The 17,620-nt window shown below is 43.4% G+C and overlaps 1 protein-coding gene across 12 annotated transcripts in view; it reads right to left on the bottom strand.

Moving 5' to 3' along the window:
* The window catches only part of Sgms1 (sphingomyelin synthase 1), a 274,571-nt gene that overhangs the window by 150,769 nt on the left and 106,182 nt on the right, over positions 1-17,620 (bottom strand). The window contains exon 1 of one of the 12 annotated variants that reach the window (XM_021151336.3): positions 2,502-2,783. The exons of the other annotated variants lie outside the window; for them this stretch is intronic. The gene's annotated coding sequence lies outside the window, so the exon portion shown is untranslated. Of the gene's footprint in view, positions 1-2,501; positions 2,784-17,620 lie in introns of those variants that run through there. 12 annotated transcript variants of the gene reach the window in all.

The following is a 17,620-nucleotide window of genomic DNA, read 5'->3' as shown; positions in this document are numbered from 1 at the left end:
CCTCTGGACACAGTAGGGATGGGCAGAGCCCTGTGTCATTGACTCCTTTCTTGTAATTCTAGGTTGCCAGGCATCACTAAATGCTGCAAAGAGAGGTAGAGCTAGGGAAGGTGTCCCTACTATAGAGTCACCTGAACAATGACATCAGGCAAATGCAGAGCAGGCACACCTATGGGGGAAGACACTCTCCCCCATACATATAGTGCCCTCCACCCCAACCAAAGCACAGACCTCCAAACCTTTCCAGCCTCATCTATGGCTCTTTCGAGGGGCTGGGAATCCTTCCCCTGCCCCTTCCCCTTCGCTGGCCTTGGGACACCCACCCTCTCCTTGTACAGATCTCTAGCAGAAGGTTATGACCCAGGAGGACTTTTCTGACCTCCTGGTCACACACAGCCCCTACAAATTCAATCTGTTACACATGGCACTCTCCTAGCACAAGCCACAAGTGTAAAGAAATCATTATTTCTAAAATGTAGCTGATGTCTATCCCTAGAAACTAACAACTATAGGGCAGAGGTCACTGCTGGGACTCTTCTTTTCTATCTCCAGCACCTCAGAACTAGCAAAGTCCAGTATACAATGGAAAAGAAATGAAGCATTCCAGGTAGGTATTTCTGTGTGCTCTCTTAAAGGACAGTCTGGAGCTACCTTCCTTGCTGTGTTGGATACAGTACAGATTTCCTGCTACACAACAGATGTTAGGAACTCTGTGAAAGCCATGTGGAAAAGAAACATGAAGGCACAAACGAAGCAGGGTAGAGAATGTCTACTTGGTGTCTCAGTTCACCTCACCCAACTGTATTCTGAAGAGGAAGATACTGAAACAAAGTGGTGACCACCTAAGATCACACAGGTCAACCACAGACCCAAGCCAGCTCAAATGAGTAAGTGTTGCCACACAGGAAGTAGTGTAAAATCCCAAAGCTCTTCAGAGGCCCGCCCATGCAGACCCTGTGATCTAGTACCAAACGTAACTCCCCATAGTTCTAACAGCAAGTATGGGTTACTCAGCTGCCCCACTTACAGGTCTAGAGGAAAAAAAACAACTAGCATGAGATGACATAGCGCATTGGTAGCTAGGGCTGATCAACAAACTCCATCGCCATGAGCTCATCCATCCTTCTGAGAGGTGAAGCCACCACTCACTGGAGGTCTCTAAAATACAAAGAACACCTAAAGTCAAGCTTTCGAAAGTTCCTACAACGATGTAAACATCCGAAAGCACTGCCTGAGCGAATGCAAGCAGAACAGAAGGGCTGTGTCCTTTTTTTGCCTTGCAGTTGCCACTGATCTGAGTCCTACAACAATCTTCTTGTTTCTGCATTTCCGTGCAGCTCTACTGAGCAGCAGAGCCCAGCTCGACCTCGGGGAGCAGGGAGGAGGCAAGCAAGCAGCTGGGATCTCCTTATCAAACCAAATCTGCATCACCAAAACCACATTTTAAGAAGATACACGATCATACTTCTGTGCAAGAGCAGAGAGGTGGGGAGGGGCCTGATTCGGGAGACGCACCCTGTATTACCTAGGGTTTCTATTGCTGCAGTGAAACACCAGGACCAAAAAGCAAGTTGGGGAGGAAAGGGTTTATTTGCCTTATACTTCCACATTGCTGTTCTTTGCCAGTGGAAGTCGGGACAGGAACTCACACAGGGCAGGAACCTGGACACAGGAGCAGGCGCAGAGGCCATGGAGGAGTGCAGCTTACTAGCTTGCTTCTCATGGCTTACTCAGCCTGCTTACCCAAGACCACCAGGCCAGGGAAGGAAGGCACCACCCACCATGGGCTGGGCCCTCTCCCACTGATCAGTGATTGAGAAAATGCCTTACAGCTGGATCTCATGGAGGCATTTCCTCAATGGAGCCTCCTTTCCCTCTAGGACTCCAGCTTGTGACAAGGTGACACAAAACCAGCTAATACATACCCCAGCACACAAAACAGCATCCAGACTGGGTGTCTCCACACTAAGCCTGATGTATATGAGAAGGAAAATTCAACTACCTCATCTAGTCTCCAAATCAGCCAACCAACAACCCCTGCTGCCAGCCATCAGTGGTGTGTGCCAGACTAGGACACCAACTGAGTAAGTTGGTCATAGGAGACTCTACAGAGACATCCTCCTAATTGGCTGCAGGCCAGACTCAGGAGCTTCAGGCTAGCATAGCACACTGTCAGGATGGTGTGGCAACCTGAGGGAGAAGCTCTCTTCTGACCTGGGGCTCCAACCTGTGCTCCCTCAGTTACCATGAGTTCCAACGCAACCTGACACTGCCTGAAGCCTCCTAAAGACCCTTGATAAATCTACACAGGGACAACTTACAGGGTAACTGCTGAAGGTCATCTATCGCTAGCCCCAGCCATTCAACAGACTCACGGCCACCTCAGACACCCAAAGGTGCTGGTGAGAGATCACCCTAGTTAAAATGACAGTCAGTGGATCCTTGAAGTTTGAGAGGTTTTGGTTTTGAAGGGGGGAAAAAAAAAACAAACAAACCCATACCGACATATCAAGGCACGGCCCTGCAGGACGCTGACTCCTCTGCACTCTGTGGTGACCTCAAGCTGCCCTTCCCTGCTCTGGTCCACCTTAGCAGATGGTGACTTCCCTTTTCTCCTGTGTGACCCCACAATGACTCATGACAGGCACATGCACAGGCCCTTGGTTAATGATCAGCAATTGTTTAATTGTTTACTCAACTGAGCTGCCTACTGAACAGAAATAAGATCAAACCAATCTAGTAAATCAACCGCAAGCCTCCTACTGGAGAAAGCCTTGGGGCGGGGTGTGTGTGTGTGTGTGTGTGTGTGTGTGTATGTGTGTGTGTGCGCACACACACATACACTTAATGGCATTTATATACACATTATATTACATTATATAATATATATGCACACATTACATTTTAGAATCTATTATGGGGAGGAGATTGGAAACCTCACCTCAGTTCTTACAGCTAAAGATTAAAACAATCTGAATGAAATTTTGACTACACTAGAACTCTACCAAAGGCAAAGCAGAAGAGAATGGATGAGATTTGACTAAATGTTCACATTAGACCCAAATCACTAAAATGAGGCCCATAACCTGTTACACTGTCCCAGGAGCACTGTGTTTGCAGGGATTATGACAGTACCCACCTCCACAGTGACAGAGGCCAAAGTCCTGAGGGGGCTAAAAACCTCACATCCTAACAAAGCAGCAGATGTAACTAAGGAAATTCCAGTTCTTATCCAACCCCAGGCAAGAGGCAACACGCTGAGCCTCCACAGCCTGGAAAGCCAAAGTGCATCCTTGTTTACTGGTGATGGAGGCAGTGTCTCCACTTGAAAATCCAATTTCATGAGGTCTCAATTGCATACAGTAACTAACCATTTTGATGCTTAGCTCTGTCAGCTCTGACCAATGCACTGTCACTACCACAGGGAGGGAGGGAGGGAGGGAGGGACGGAATGTGTGAGTGTGTGCTAGTTCACTCATCCTAGATTTCTCCACTACCCTTTGCCCTCCATCTTCTCTCCCTGTCATCTCTACCAGTTCTTGGGGGTAAAATGGTCTGATTTCTAACTCTGTATTTCACATTTTCTGGAATGTTCCTTAAATGGTATCTTACTTTCCACGTCCCTGTGAGTTTGGCTTCCATCATGTTGTTCTTTAGGACTAGTGAGCAGCCACCCACTAACTAGTGAGGAACCTTCCGTGGAGGGAAGGACCAGCTCCTTTCTCATTTCTCACTAACAGGGAGGAACCTGCTCTGCTTTAGAGTTTTAGAAAAAGTTGTTATGAATATTAATTAGCCTGGAGGCTTCTCTGCCAGTAGACTTTCATCTCTCTTGGGTACACACCCAGGTGCAGAAATGCTGGCTGAAACCATAAGAAATTACCTGACCTTTTGAATGAGCTCAGTCATTGAACATTTCTATCAGCAATGTGTCCAAGAGTTCTATTTCCCCAGCAGCTTGGCCAAGACTTGGTAGTAACCATTTTTGTTCAGTTTTACTGACTTTTTAAAGATTTATTTATTTATTTATTATATGAAAGTACACTGTAGCTGTTTTCAGACACACCAAAAGAGGGTATCATATCTCATTTCGGATGGTTGTGAGCCACCACGTGGTTACTGGGATTTGAACTTAGAAACTCCAGAAGTGGGGGCAGCTAGGGCGCAGGGTCTGCTGACACTCGCCAGCTACCCACAACACCCGCCACAGGATCTTAAGACTTCTGGTGAGTGGAACACAGCTTCTGCTCCAATCCAATTGCACGCGGGACCTGAGACTGCATTAGTTAGGGAAGCAGAAACCAGCCTGAGTAGGGCCACAGGCCTCATCCGGCCGGATCAGCGCCGGGGTAGCGGGCGCTGTATAATCCAGTATATAAACAAACTCAAAAAAAAAACCACATGGTCATCTCCTTAGATGCGGAAAAAGCATTTGACAAGATCCAACACCCATTCATGATAAAAGTCTTGGAAAGATCAGGAATTCAAGGCCCATACCTAAACATGATAAAAGCAATCTACAGCAAACCAGTAGCCAACATCAAAGCAAATGGTGAGAAGCTTGAAGCAATCCCTCTAAAATCAGGGACTAGACAAGGCTGTCCACTTTCTCCATACCTATTCAACATTGTACTTGAAGTCCTAGCCAGAGCAATTCGACAACAAAAGGAGATCAAAGGGATACAAATTGGAAAAGATGAAGTCAAAATATCACTTTTGCAGATGATATGATAGTATATATAAGTGACCCTAAAAATTCCACCAGAGAACTCCTAAGCCTGATGAACAGCTTCGGTGAAGTAGCTGGATATAAAATTAACTCAAACAAATCAATGGCCTTTCTCTACACAAAGAATAAACAGGCTGAGAAAGAAATTAGGGAAACAACACCCTTCTCAATAGTCACAAATAATATAAAATATCTTGGCGTGACTCTAACTAAGGAAGTGAAAGATCTGTATAATAAAAACTTCAAGTCTCTGAAGAAAGAAATTATAGAAGATCTCAGAAGATGGAAAGATCTCCCATGCTCATGGATTGGCAGGATCAACATTGTAAAAATGGCTATCTTGCCAAAAGCAATCTATAGATTCAATGCAATCCCCATCAAAATTCCAACTCAATTCTTCAACGAATTAGAAAGTGCAATCTCCAAATTCATCTGGAATAACAAAAAACCTAGGATAGCAAAAACTCTTCTCAAGGATAAAAGAACCTCTGGTGGAATCACCATGCCGGACCTAAAGCTCTACTACAGAGCAATTGTGATAAAAACTGCATGGTACTGGTATAGTGACAGACAAATAGACCAATGGAATAGAATTGAAGACCCAGAAATGAACCCACACACCTACGGTCACTTGATCTTCGACAAGGGAGCTAAAAACATCCAGTGGAAGAAAGACAGCATTTTCAACAAATGGTGCTGGCACAACTGGTTGTTAACATGTAGAAGAATGCGAATCAATCCATTCCTATCTCCTTGTACTAAGGTCAAGTCTAAGTGGATCAAGGAACTTCACATAAAACCAGAGACACTGAAACTTATAGAGGAGAAAGTGGGGAAAAGCCTTGAAGATATGGGCACAGGGGAAAAATTCCTGAATAGAACAGTAATGGCTTGTGCTGTAAGATCGAGAATTGACAAGTGGGACCTCATGAAACTACAAAGCTTCTGCAAGGCTAAAGACACCATCAATCAATAAGACAAAAAAACCACCAACAGATTGGGAAAGGATCTTCACCTATCCTAAATCAGATAAGGGACTAATATCCAATATATATAAAGAACTCAAGAAGGTGGACTCCAGAAAGTCAAATAACCCCATTAAAAAATGGGGCTCAGAACTGAACAAAGAATTCTCACCTGAGGAATACCGAATGGCAGAGAAACACCTGAAAAAATGTTCAACATCCTTAATCATCAGGGAAATGCAAATCAAAACAACCCTGAGATTCCACCTCACACCAGTCAGAATGGCTAAGATCAAAAATTCAGGTGACAGCAGATGCTGTCGAGGATGTGGAGAAAGAGGAACACTCCTCCATTGTTGGTGAGATTGCAAGCTTGTACAACCACTCTGGAAATCAGTCTGGTGGTTCCTCAGAAAATTGGACATAGTACTACCAGAGGATCCAGCAATACCTCTCCTGGGCATATATCCAGAAGATGTCCCAACCGGTAAAAAGGACACATGCTCCACTATGTTCATAGCAGCCCTATTTATAATAGCCAGAAGCTGGAAAGAACCCAGATGTCCCTCAACAGAGGAATGGATACAGAAATTATGGTACATTTACACAATGGAGTACTACTCAGCTATTAAAAAGAATGAATTTATGAAATTCCTAGCCAAATGGATGGACCTGGAGGGCATCATCTTGAGTGAAGTAACACAATCACAAAAGAACTCACACAATATGTATTCACTGATAAGTGGATATTAGCCCAAAACTTAGGATACCCAAGATATAAGATACAATTTGCTAAACGCATGAAACTCAAGAAGAATGAAGACCAAAGTGTGGACACTGTGCACCTTCTTAGAATTGGGAACAAAACACCCAGGGAAGGAGTTACAGAGACAAAGTTCGTAGCTGTGATGAAAGGATGGACCATTTAGAGACTGCCGTATCCAGGGATCCATCCCATAATCAGCTTCTAAACGCTGACACCATTGCATACACTAGCAAGATTTTGCTGAAAGGACCCAAATATAGCTGTCTCTTGTGAGACGATGCCGGGGCCTAGCAAACACAGGAGTGGATGTTCACAGTCAGCTATTGGATGTATCACAGGGCTCCCAATGGAGAAGCTAGAGAAAGTACCCAAGGAGCTAAAGGGATCTGCAACCCTATTGTTGGAACAACATGATGTACTAACCAGAACCCCGGAGCTCTTGTCTGTAGCTGCATATGTATCGAAAGATGGCCTAGTCGGCCATCAATGGAAAGAGAGGCCCATTGGACTTGCAAACTTTATATGCCCCAATATAGGGGAATGCCAGGGCCAAAAGAATGGGAATGGGTGGGTAGGGAAGTGGGGGGCGCTATGGGGGACTTTTGGGATAGCATTGGAAATGTAATTGAGGAAAATATGTAATAAAAATATTAAAAATCAAAAAAAAAAAAAAAGAAAAACATTTTTGAAAGTTTTCTAATTCCAAAAAAAAAAAAAAAAAAGAAACTCCAGAAGTGCAGTCAGTGCTCTTAACTGCGGAGCCATCTCTCCAGCTCACTTTGGGACATTTTAATAGATGCATTGTGTTCTTTAAACTAGAAAGTTGCAGAAATTAGAGTTCTAGTATATTTTTCACACAGCTCTCCGGACCTTATATAACTGCAAAACAATGGTTAAAATATAATAATAATAATAATCACTAACTTGCAGACTTCTTCAGATTTCACTACTCACTAGTTTTCCTCTTTTTTGTATACAGATCTATAAAACTTTGTAACTTACATAACCACATTCACACTCAGGACACAAATCTGATGAATCAAAGCACATTTTGAACAAAAAAGATTCTTCCCTCAAAGATCCTTGGCCAATCATGATTTTCTTTTACCCTAAAGTTTTCTCCCAACCAAATTTTTATTTTATTTTATTTTATTTTTTTAATTTTTATTTATTTTTTTTTTTTTTGGTTTTTCGAGACAGGGTTTCTCTGTATAGCCCTGGCTGTCCTGGAACTCACTTTGTAGACCAGGCTGGCCTCGAACTCAGAAATCCGCCTGCCTCTGCCTCCCGAGTGCTGGGATTAAAGGCGTGCGCCACCACGCCCGGCTTCCAACCAAATTTTTAAAAGGCAATTATTGAGCTGGAGAGATGGCTCAGCGGTCGTGAGTAATGATTGCTTTTCCAGAGGAGCCAAGTTCAATTCCCATTACCCACATGGTGGCTCACCACTATCGGAAACTCCAGTTCCAGAGGACGTTGTACCCTCTTCTGATTCTATGACCACCAGATACATACATGGTACATGGACATACCCGAAGGCAAAACACTCAGAAAATAATAAAACAAATACATCTTTAAGGGAAAAAACAAAACACTCGCCATGCAGGGTGTTGTGGCTCTTGCTTATAATCCCAACACTCAGAACACAGAAGCAAAGAGATCAAGCTCCAGGCCAGCCTGGGCTACATAGGATACTCCAGGATAGACTTGACCACAAAGCCTTGATGCCGACTTTTAAAAATATGAAACAAACAAACCAGCTTTCTCCCCCTCACCTACTACGTGCAAGCTGTGTTCAGTTTTCAGGTCCTATTTCTGCTCTCAGCAGACAATGGTCATCGCCTTTAAAGGAAGTCCGAGCAGACTCACACGTATACACAAAGCCAGCATGTACTATCCATGGTGACGGGTCACAAACACAGTCTTGTTAAGACTGAGAGGAAAGCCCTTGTAAGCAAATGCTGTTCTTAGGCTCAGTGCTCCAGGCCCTCAACAGGAACAAGGCAGCCAAATCTGAGAACCCCTAAGTATTAGGCACATAGCCAAGATGCTCTCAAAATAGGAAGATCTACCAAAGATCTCAAGGGCTAAGAGTTATCACTGAAGATTACTCATCTCCTCTGACCAAAGCCTGACTCAAAAGACATGGAGAATTATCCATCCTCCAAGTGATGTTACCTCAGCAACACTCCTAGACCAAAATAGTTCCTTATGACAGCTGTCCCCCATAGGCCTATCCACCATTGCAGCTCCTTGTTTCAGATGCTATCAGAAATACTGGGCACAGGAACCCACCACTGGCTTATAATTAATGTCCACCATGGCCTTTTCTTATCTGTGGGACCAGTACTTAGAGGCAGAATTGTTCCTTTACCCTTTTAGCCTAAACATACTTCTGTTACTAATCTCTACTGCTATTTGTAACCATATCTTGTGCCCCTCTCCGTTCAACACCAACAGTCCCACTTATCTGATCCATCTCTTTGCCTCCTGGCATCAATACCCCAAATTCCCAGGCACAGAGTAGGTGAGTCAAAGAATGTTCTGTGCAAGGGAAGTGTAGCTATCAGGTTACATTATTAGCAGCAGGATTTTCAGGGAGTGGGCTGAGACACAGATGCGTCTTAAGAGGAAAGAAATCAATCAAAGATGTGGTACAGGGAGTCTAGTTTAAGAAATATATCTTAAAGTGAGCAAATACTAGCGAGAAGATGCCCATGTATCTGAGAGAGGACAAGGACAGGACCAAAGGATGAGGACAAGAAAACAAGACATGCCCACACATGACTGGGGCTCAGGAGCAGATAAGCACTGCTGGGGCAAAGGCGGATCTACCCTGCTGTTGTGACAGCAGGATGGAGGAAAAGCACAAACCCTGTCTCATGACTTCATTTCTACGGGCATCTGTCCAGAACTAGGCTGGCAGAGATGCGGCACTCAAGAAGCATCAAGAATCTGCAGCAGCTGCTATGGAAGGTCAGGGCATCCTCGAGAAATGGAGTGGGGCAGCAGGACCCTGGCGAAAACCAACTAGTCAGTATCTTTCCAGAGAGCCTCTTCAAACTTCCAAATTGCCCTCACATACACATATCCAGGAGTCCTTTAGAGCAAGGCAGTGACCTGGCTTTGCCAGCCTGTGAGGCTGCCTTCTCATCTGATTTCTCCTGAGCTAGCTGGGAGGAAGCTCTCAGACCAAGGAACCGATATGAAACTTAGACACAGCTCTCAACCCTGCATTATAGTTTGCTTCTGCCCACAAAAACTATTTATATTTAATGATTCATCAATGGAAAAACTCCCAAATCAAAATGATGTTGTATAATAAGGTACCGCCAAGTCCCGACACCAATGATTCCAAACACCTCTAAGCACTGATGTCATCAACCCCATTGTTTTCAAAGGACTGGCTCTTAACAAGAAACAAACCATTTTGACCTTCACCAACCCACAGTATCCAGGAGTGATGAATGAACATCTAGAGAAGAGAGAAGAGGGTACCATAGCCACTGTGTCCCGTCTAGCTAAGCTCAAAGACAGCTATCCCAGGAAACTTCAAATCAATGACCCAGAATATATACAAAACATGCAACAGGCACACTCATCAGCTTCTCGTGACTATATATGGTAATAAGTGCCACCATTGTGGTACTGTTCACTGAAAACATTGAGTTCCTCAGACATGAAGCCCTCAGTCCACAAGGTCAAGTTTCACTGACTGCTTCTCTTCTCCCACTCATAACTGAGCCTTAATTAGAAAAGAGCCTGCTTCCTAGTTACACAGCACACTGTATAGTAAGAGAAACACACTAGCAAGGGCGGACAGTTGTGGGCCTCTGGAAAAGGTCTTCAAAGTCAGTAGGAATGTCCCCCAACTCCAGATTGCAGAGGTAACCCCAGTGGTGGTCCTCAAACAAGGATCTCTCTACCCCACAAGGACTCCAGCCACCAAAGTTGCCCTCTCTGCCCTCTTCTCTGCCACCCCAAAACCGCCCTTGCAAATTGATGCAGACAGGAACAGAAAATATAAAGTGTAAGTAACACATGGGCTTCTCCAACCCACAGGCTGAAAGAACAGCTCACAGTCATATGCAGGAAACTGAAATACCTCCCAAGGTTCCCAGTCACCATGACGTGTTACAATTACCGATTTAAATACAACTCTATAAACACATTAAATACACACCTAACCATTAGTGAAATTTTTACTAAGCTTTACAATAAGCTCAAAATCAAGACCTTTAAACACAAATTGCTCCCCATACATCTTTCAACATAGAAGGCCCTTGATCCCAGAACCTGAACCTTAAGTTCCAGAACGGTGCCAGGGAACAGCAGGAACCACTTCAGATGACCCCAGGAGAAAGGTCACGCTCCTTGTGTTTTCAAAGCCATGAAAAATAACTAGGAATCAAAGCTAAGGCTTCAAACTCATTTCAACTTTTCTCTTCCCAAGGAAAGGAAGCTTATTGTTAACTTCAAAGGACCAAACAATTTATCAAAAGCTGCCTGTGCGGAGCAGACAAAAGATATTTTGTGCAGTTTATCTACAAATGCCAAAAATGCACTCCCTTGCAATTATGCCTCTGCCTCCGTGCAATTGTGTATTATTTTGGCTACTTCTGAATGATGCAGTCTAAGCAAACATGTGCTTTTCCTAGCCCATCCTGGGACAAGAAGAAGGGAGACGAACATTTTGATGACTGTCTACTGCTGCAGTGTGGACATGTCCCCCAAAGCACATGTGTTGGGAACAAGCTCTGACTTCCCATTTCCACTGGTTACATTTGGAGATGAGGCATTTGTGAAGTTATTAGGATTTGAGGACACCAGGAAGGTGTTACTCCCATGGAAGCACAGGTGGCCAGGTTCCCATACTGGCTGTCTCGTTATGTAGGGCGCTCCTTTCATGCTATGATGTAGCAAGAAGCACCTCACCAGACACTGGCCCATGCTTTTAGACTTCATAGACTTCAGATCTACGAGCCCAAGTCACTTAAATCCCTTATAAACTACCTGGACTCAAATACTCAAATATTTGTTCTAACAACAACAAAAAAAAATATGGATGATGTTGTTTACTTAATCCATATCAAAATGTGTTTGCTCCAAGCTCTTAAGTTGTCTTTACTTAAAAAGCAAAGCCTCTAAGTTTTCTAACTAAGGCTCAGAAAAAAGAAATACAGTTCCCAGTTTTCCAGGTAGGTTTCTAGCCATGAGGTAGACTGAGTACCAGCCTCATGGTTCTAGGGATCCCTTCAGATTCCCAAACCCTACTATCTAGTCCACATGGCATAAACTATTTCACAGTAAACAACACTAAGGCTTTGTCTTTTCAACATTCATTCTCTTCATGTAAGCATGGAGTTCTTCGAGGAGGCATGATACATGGCACTGTCACATACTGAGAACAGAGGAAACAGGAAAAAGCAGCCAGATTCTAAACTGATGGAAAAGACATTTACAAAAATATGAACAGCAGTAACCGCATTAACTAATGGGTAGTATTTCATGAAAACTGATTTATAGGCTGGAGATGTAGTTTGTGGTCCTGTACCTGATTAGTGCACACAAGGCTCTGGATTTGGTCCCCGGCATTTTTTGTTAAAAAAGAAAAGTTAGAAGGAGGAGGAGGAGGAGGAGGAGGAGGAGGAGGAGGAGGAGAAGGAAGGAAGGAAGGAAGGAAAGAAGGAAGGAAGGGAGGGAGGGAGGGAGGGAGGGAGGGAGGGAGGGAGGGAGGGAGGGAGGAAGACACTCATCTACAATGGGTTTATTAGTTTTGAATGAACACTTCAGTTTCCACCTACTGCTGTAACAAGTGGCTGTTATCATCTCAGAGTTCCAGAGGTCAGGACCACAGTTCATCTTACAATGTGTGGCAAGGTTGGGATCCCCTCTGGAGTGCTGAACCTTCCAGAGCAGAATTCTTTGGCTCTGCTGTACTTTGCTATCTGCTTCAATCTCTTGTCTCCTTTTCTGACCCCAGCCTTCCTACCTCACTCCTAAATGGAAGTTCCCATCAGTTCATGTGATATTCTAACACCATGTTTAGAAATACAGCTAGACAATTGAGAAATGCCGTCCCATCTTGAGATCTTCATTACAGTTACAGTATCATCTGCTACTTAAAAGCACACTCCAGGTTCTAAGGGTTCTGGGGTTAGAACATGGACATCTATGGGCGCCATTATTCTGCATTCATGATATGCTGAATATAATTCTTATTAGGAAAGGTCTTTGGAGTCCTGAATAACTCTTAATGATATAAAGGGCATGGGGAGACAGCTCAGTTAAGTGCTTGCTGGGCAAGTCTGAGCACTTGAGCTTGACCCAGAAGAGTCCATGAATAAGGCCTGAAATCACAGGACTGGGAAAGGAAGACAGTAACATCCTGGGGCTCACTAGTCAGCTAGTCTACCACACTCAGGGAACTACAGATCTAATGAGAGATCATGTTCTCAAAAAGGCAGGATAGAAAGTGACAGAGAAAGACACCCATCATCAAACTCTGACCTCACATGCACACACATGTGCTCATACACAAACATCTAACCACATATGAATGGAGAGGGAGGAGGGGAGAGAGAGACAGAGACTGAAGACTGTGAAGTGGCCATAAAACCAAAACATTTGGGAGCCCTGCTGTGGCATATGCACAGATCAAAGTAGTTACCAGGTGGGAAAAGCACGCTTGAGCAAAGCTAACTGATTGACCAGAACCATCCAGACTGATAACAAGTTCAAATGCAGCCAAGGTAGCCTGGCTACCAATAAAGCTGGTATTGCTTCCTCTGCCCCATGTTTCCAACCGCTTAGCACCTGACCATTATAGAGGCAAATAAAAACTGTCCTGTGAGCATTTTTAAGGTAAACTGGCAAGACATCAACAAACTAGTCAAAAGTATTTCAATGAATCTTAACCTTTCAAACCATTGTTTAGAACTATATGTGTATTGTCTCAGACAGAGAGGCAGAAAGACAATGTGTAAATAAATGGCTGATGGTCGGGAGCCAAGGTAAGAGATGAATGATCAGTGTCACTGCAGAGTTAAATTGCTAGAGCCCTAGGAACCAGAGAACACACTGAGCCAAGTGCTGTCCTGCCTGGTCCAATGACTAGGCCTGGTGACCAAGGTACATTCGCAGTCACTCTTCCAGACAACAGCCAGCAAGCTCCAATCTTGAACATATTAACAGATATGAACATTGGAAATGACCAAAATCTCAGGTTCATGGTAAGACTAACTGTACTTGGGTGAACCATGTTAGAAATGGTTTTACTGAATTTCTACATATGAACAAGAACATCTTAGTCAGACTACAGGTTCACACTAATCACAACCTTCAAAGGAGTATGTCAGAGGATCAGCATCGGCTGCTCAGCGACCACCTGGCCCAGGCCAACAGACCCAAAGCACAGGCTATTGCATTCTATCCCCACAGCCAAGAGGCATGCACTAGGGACAGGAAGCCAAGAGGGCTTGCCAGAGTTCCCTGGAGAAGTGTGGTTACGGCTGGCCAGCTTCTTCAGTCCTATGCCTCACTTCTCCAGCCCCTTGTGGAGTTTCTAGAATGTTCAACTAACCCAGCCATCTATAAAACAAAACCTAGCAACACCACCAAAAAATTAATTAACAACAACAAGAAGAATATGAGGGCAAAGACATAAGGAACTACCAATCCAAGTTGAAATCCAAAGGCAGAAAAACTGCAGAACTTTCTAACATTCTATTTTCTGTGAAGGGAAAAAAAAAAAAAACAAAAAACAGGCAGCCTTTGGAGAGCGTCCAGTCACAGCTCAGCATTTCCTAACACTATAACCACTGCCTGCCTTTCTAAGGTTATGCTGGCATCATAAATGCCATCCTTGTAACCTGCAGAGGATAAAGATCTTGTGGGTTAGAGACACGCTCCACAAGCTCTACAGCCCAGTTTCATTGTTAATTATACACGCAAATCTGGCAAACATCTGTCAAAACTATGAACCATCTAAAGAGATATACGATTGGGCTTGTTCTGAAAAACCATAAAGAAGAAACTATGAAACCAGCAATCATACTTGACACCTATTTTGGAAGTATTCCAGAAGCAAAAACTCCTCTTAGCATCCTATAAATGCAAGCTTTTAATTGTGCCTTATACACCTAATAGAAACTTGCTAAACTCTGGGGGTGTGCCACTAACTGAGAGGTCCCCTCTAATTCACACTGGCAAACCATTTCTTTTCTGTGCTCTGTATGAAGAAAGATGTCCACAGACAGAGAACCACCATGAAATCTTATATGTCTAGGATTCTGGATAGAAAGAAAAATGGCTCTTGGACAGAAAGGAGATTGCACGGCATAATAAACTGGGGCTGAGGAAGCCCTCCATGCAAGTGAGACACTCTGAGAGCAGGGAGTCCGGCTCCCAAGGACTAAATCGTCAACATATTAGCAAGAAAGACTGGGAGTGGACTGTGAACATGTGACATGAGCACAGATGTGAGCCAGTATAGTTTTGAAGGGGCACTAACTGTCAGGTACTCATCCTTAGGTGAAGTAAAAGAAGTAATTTACCTTTTAAGATGGAAAAGACTTAAGAAAATTGATAGAGGATATGTACCAAACACTGATTTGTTTTTTAATCACTTGAGCACTCCTAAGACAGGAATTAGAGTAGTTAGATTTCTGCTATATGACAATTTTAGATAAAACCTAGAAAATTATGTTTGAAAATGGTCATAATGCAGATAGCCTTTGGTACAAATACTAAGCCTGAGAGACTGTGGCAGGAGCAATTCACTGAAATTAAGGCAAGAGCCTTGAAGAACAGACACAGCAAAATGATGGAGCCGCTGGAGATGACTCAGACCCCAGCCACAGTGCTGAGCATCTAGATATCTAGTGCAATGCTCAAAGCTAATCTGCAAGTCCCACCTGCCCAGAAACCAGGTAACTTCCTTGAGCTTCGAGTTGTGGTTCTTAAAAAAAAAATAAAGCCTCATGGCAAAGTACTATGGCCTACAGTTTTGTCCCTATAAGTCCCTGAAACACGTGGTTCAAGGCCACTCCTGCTGGGACATTCCAGGGAATGGTCCTGACCAAAGCCTATCTCTTAGTTAGTATTTAATATTTACTAAAGCTTGCTTTAAATGTGGCTCAAACTGGTGGAGTTGGCTTTCCTGGTGAATCCCAAGACTAACACTAGCTTTCCAGAAACAAAAAAACACTAGTTTCCTAAAAACAAACAAACAAAAAAGGTCTTGGGTCTGTAGTCTGGAGAAGTTATACCTTGAGATTCCAAGGTAAAATTATCAGGTGAATTAAAATTAAAATGATCAGGTAGGTCAGGGTGAGGTGAGACAAGGTTTCACTGTACAGCACAGACTAACCTAAAACTCACTATGGAGCATAAGATGACTTACAAAATGTGGCAGCCCTCCGGTCTCAGCTTCCCAAGTGCTGAGACTATAATATGTGACACCACGCTTGACTGAATGTATGTTTGCTTGTTTTTTTTATTGAGATAGTGTTTTACGACAGTACCTGGACTGGGTTGGAACTCATCCGTTAAAATAATCTTCCTGCATCCACCTCACAGATAGCCAGGATCTACGGGTGATGCCAATCTAGATAGTTTGTATTTGTTAACTGAGATCTTCTCAGATAAAAGCCCCATTTGAGTTAATAACCAATAATCCAAATTCAACCTGTACATCAGGAAAGAAGATCACGTACTCATTTAGAGCACTAAGGGATTGGCCAGGTACCACCAATTATAAGTTATGAAATAACCACTTATTGTTGGTTAAATATGAGAGGAGAAATAAGTACAGCAGGATAATAGCATTGAAGACATTCTCATGTACTTGAAAGCAGAAATAGAACATTTTTTCAGTTTTTTTTTAAATTTTTATTTATTTTATTTATATGAGTACACTGTAGCTGTCAGACACACCAGAAGAGGGCATCTGATCTCACTACAGATGGTTGTGAGCCACCATGTGGTTGCTGAGAATTGAACTCAGGACCTCTGGAAGAGCAGTCAGTGTTCTTAATCACTGAGCCATCTCTCCAGCCCCGAAATAGAACTTTTATTTATTTATTTTTAAAGATTTATTTATTTATTTTATGTATATGAATGCACTGTAGCTGTACAGCTGGGAGCCATCATGTGGTTGCTGGGAATTGAACTCAGGACCTCTGCTCATTCCGGGCTGGCTCACTCTGGCCCAAAGATTTATTTATTTTATTTATGTAAGTACACTGTAGCTGTCTTCAGACACACTAGAAGAGATAGGATCCCACTACAGATGGTTGTGAGCCCTCTCCGTCTCTCTTCCTCCTCCTCCCCTTTCCCCTCCCCCTCTCCCTAAGTAAGTAAGGCCAGTATGGTATTTTGATCCTTGCTCTGTATATGGAGTTGTCTGATCACATTGAATAAGCAATTTTTCTGAAAATACTTCTTGACCCCAGAGAATCTGAACTTTTTCGGGGCCTTGCAACCAAGTTAGTAAGACTGCTCAAAATCATTTAAGATTGTGTATTTGGCCTGCTGTCCTACTGTGTACTCAGCCTGTTTAGTTTAGCCTTCCCATAAGAGAATAATGTAACACACCTTACTATGTCTTGGATTTCCCACACAAGCTTTTGCAAACTAAGCTAAGTGCATTGCTTTAACCTTAAAGGATATGCTCCCTACGCCCTGACCTAGAGTAATGTATGCGTGCGTGTGAACGCTGTGGTCATCACTTGCTACAAGCAGACAATAGGTTGGAAGAACCTTAAAACAAATAACCACATAAATATCGGGAGTATCATCAGGGTGTGTCTTGATAACAACCGTCTGCAGTGTAAAATGCTCTTCTGGGTCAGCAGGGTTCAGGAAAGTCAATTCTTCCTCTTTTTTTTTATATATATATATATTTTTTTTATTACGTATTTTCCTCAATTACATTTCCAATGCTATCCCAAAAGTCCCCCATACCCTCCCCCCCTCTCCCCCATTTCCCTACCCACCCATTCCCATTTTTTTTCTTTTTTGGCCCTGGCGTTCCCCTGTACTGGGGCATATAAAGCTTGTGTGTCCAATGGGCCTCTCTTTCCAGTGATGGCCGACTAGGCCATCTTTTGATACATATGCAGCTAGAGTCAAGAGCTCCGGGGTACTGGTTAGTTCATA

Source organism: Mus caroli, unplaced genomic scaffold (genome assembly GCF_978045245.1).
Source record: "Mus caroli unplaced genomic scaffold, Mus_caroli_1 scaffold_20, whole genome shotgun sequence".
Lineage (NCBI taxonomy): Eukaryota > Metazoa > Chordata > Mammalia > Rodentia > Muridae > Mus > Mus caroli.
This window is presented reverse-complemented; position numbering and strand designations above follow the sequence as displayed.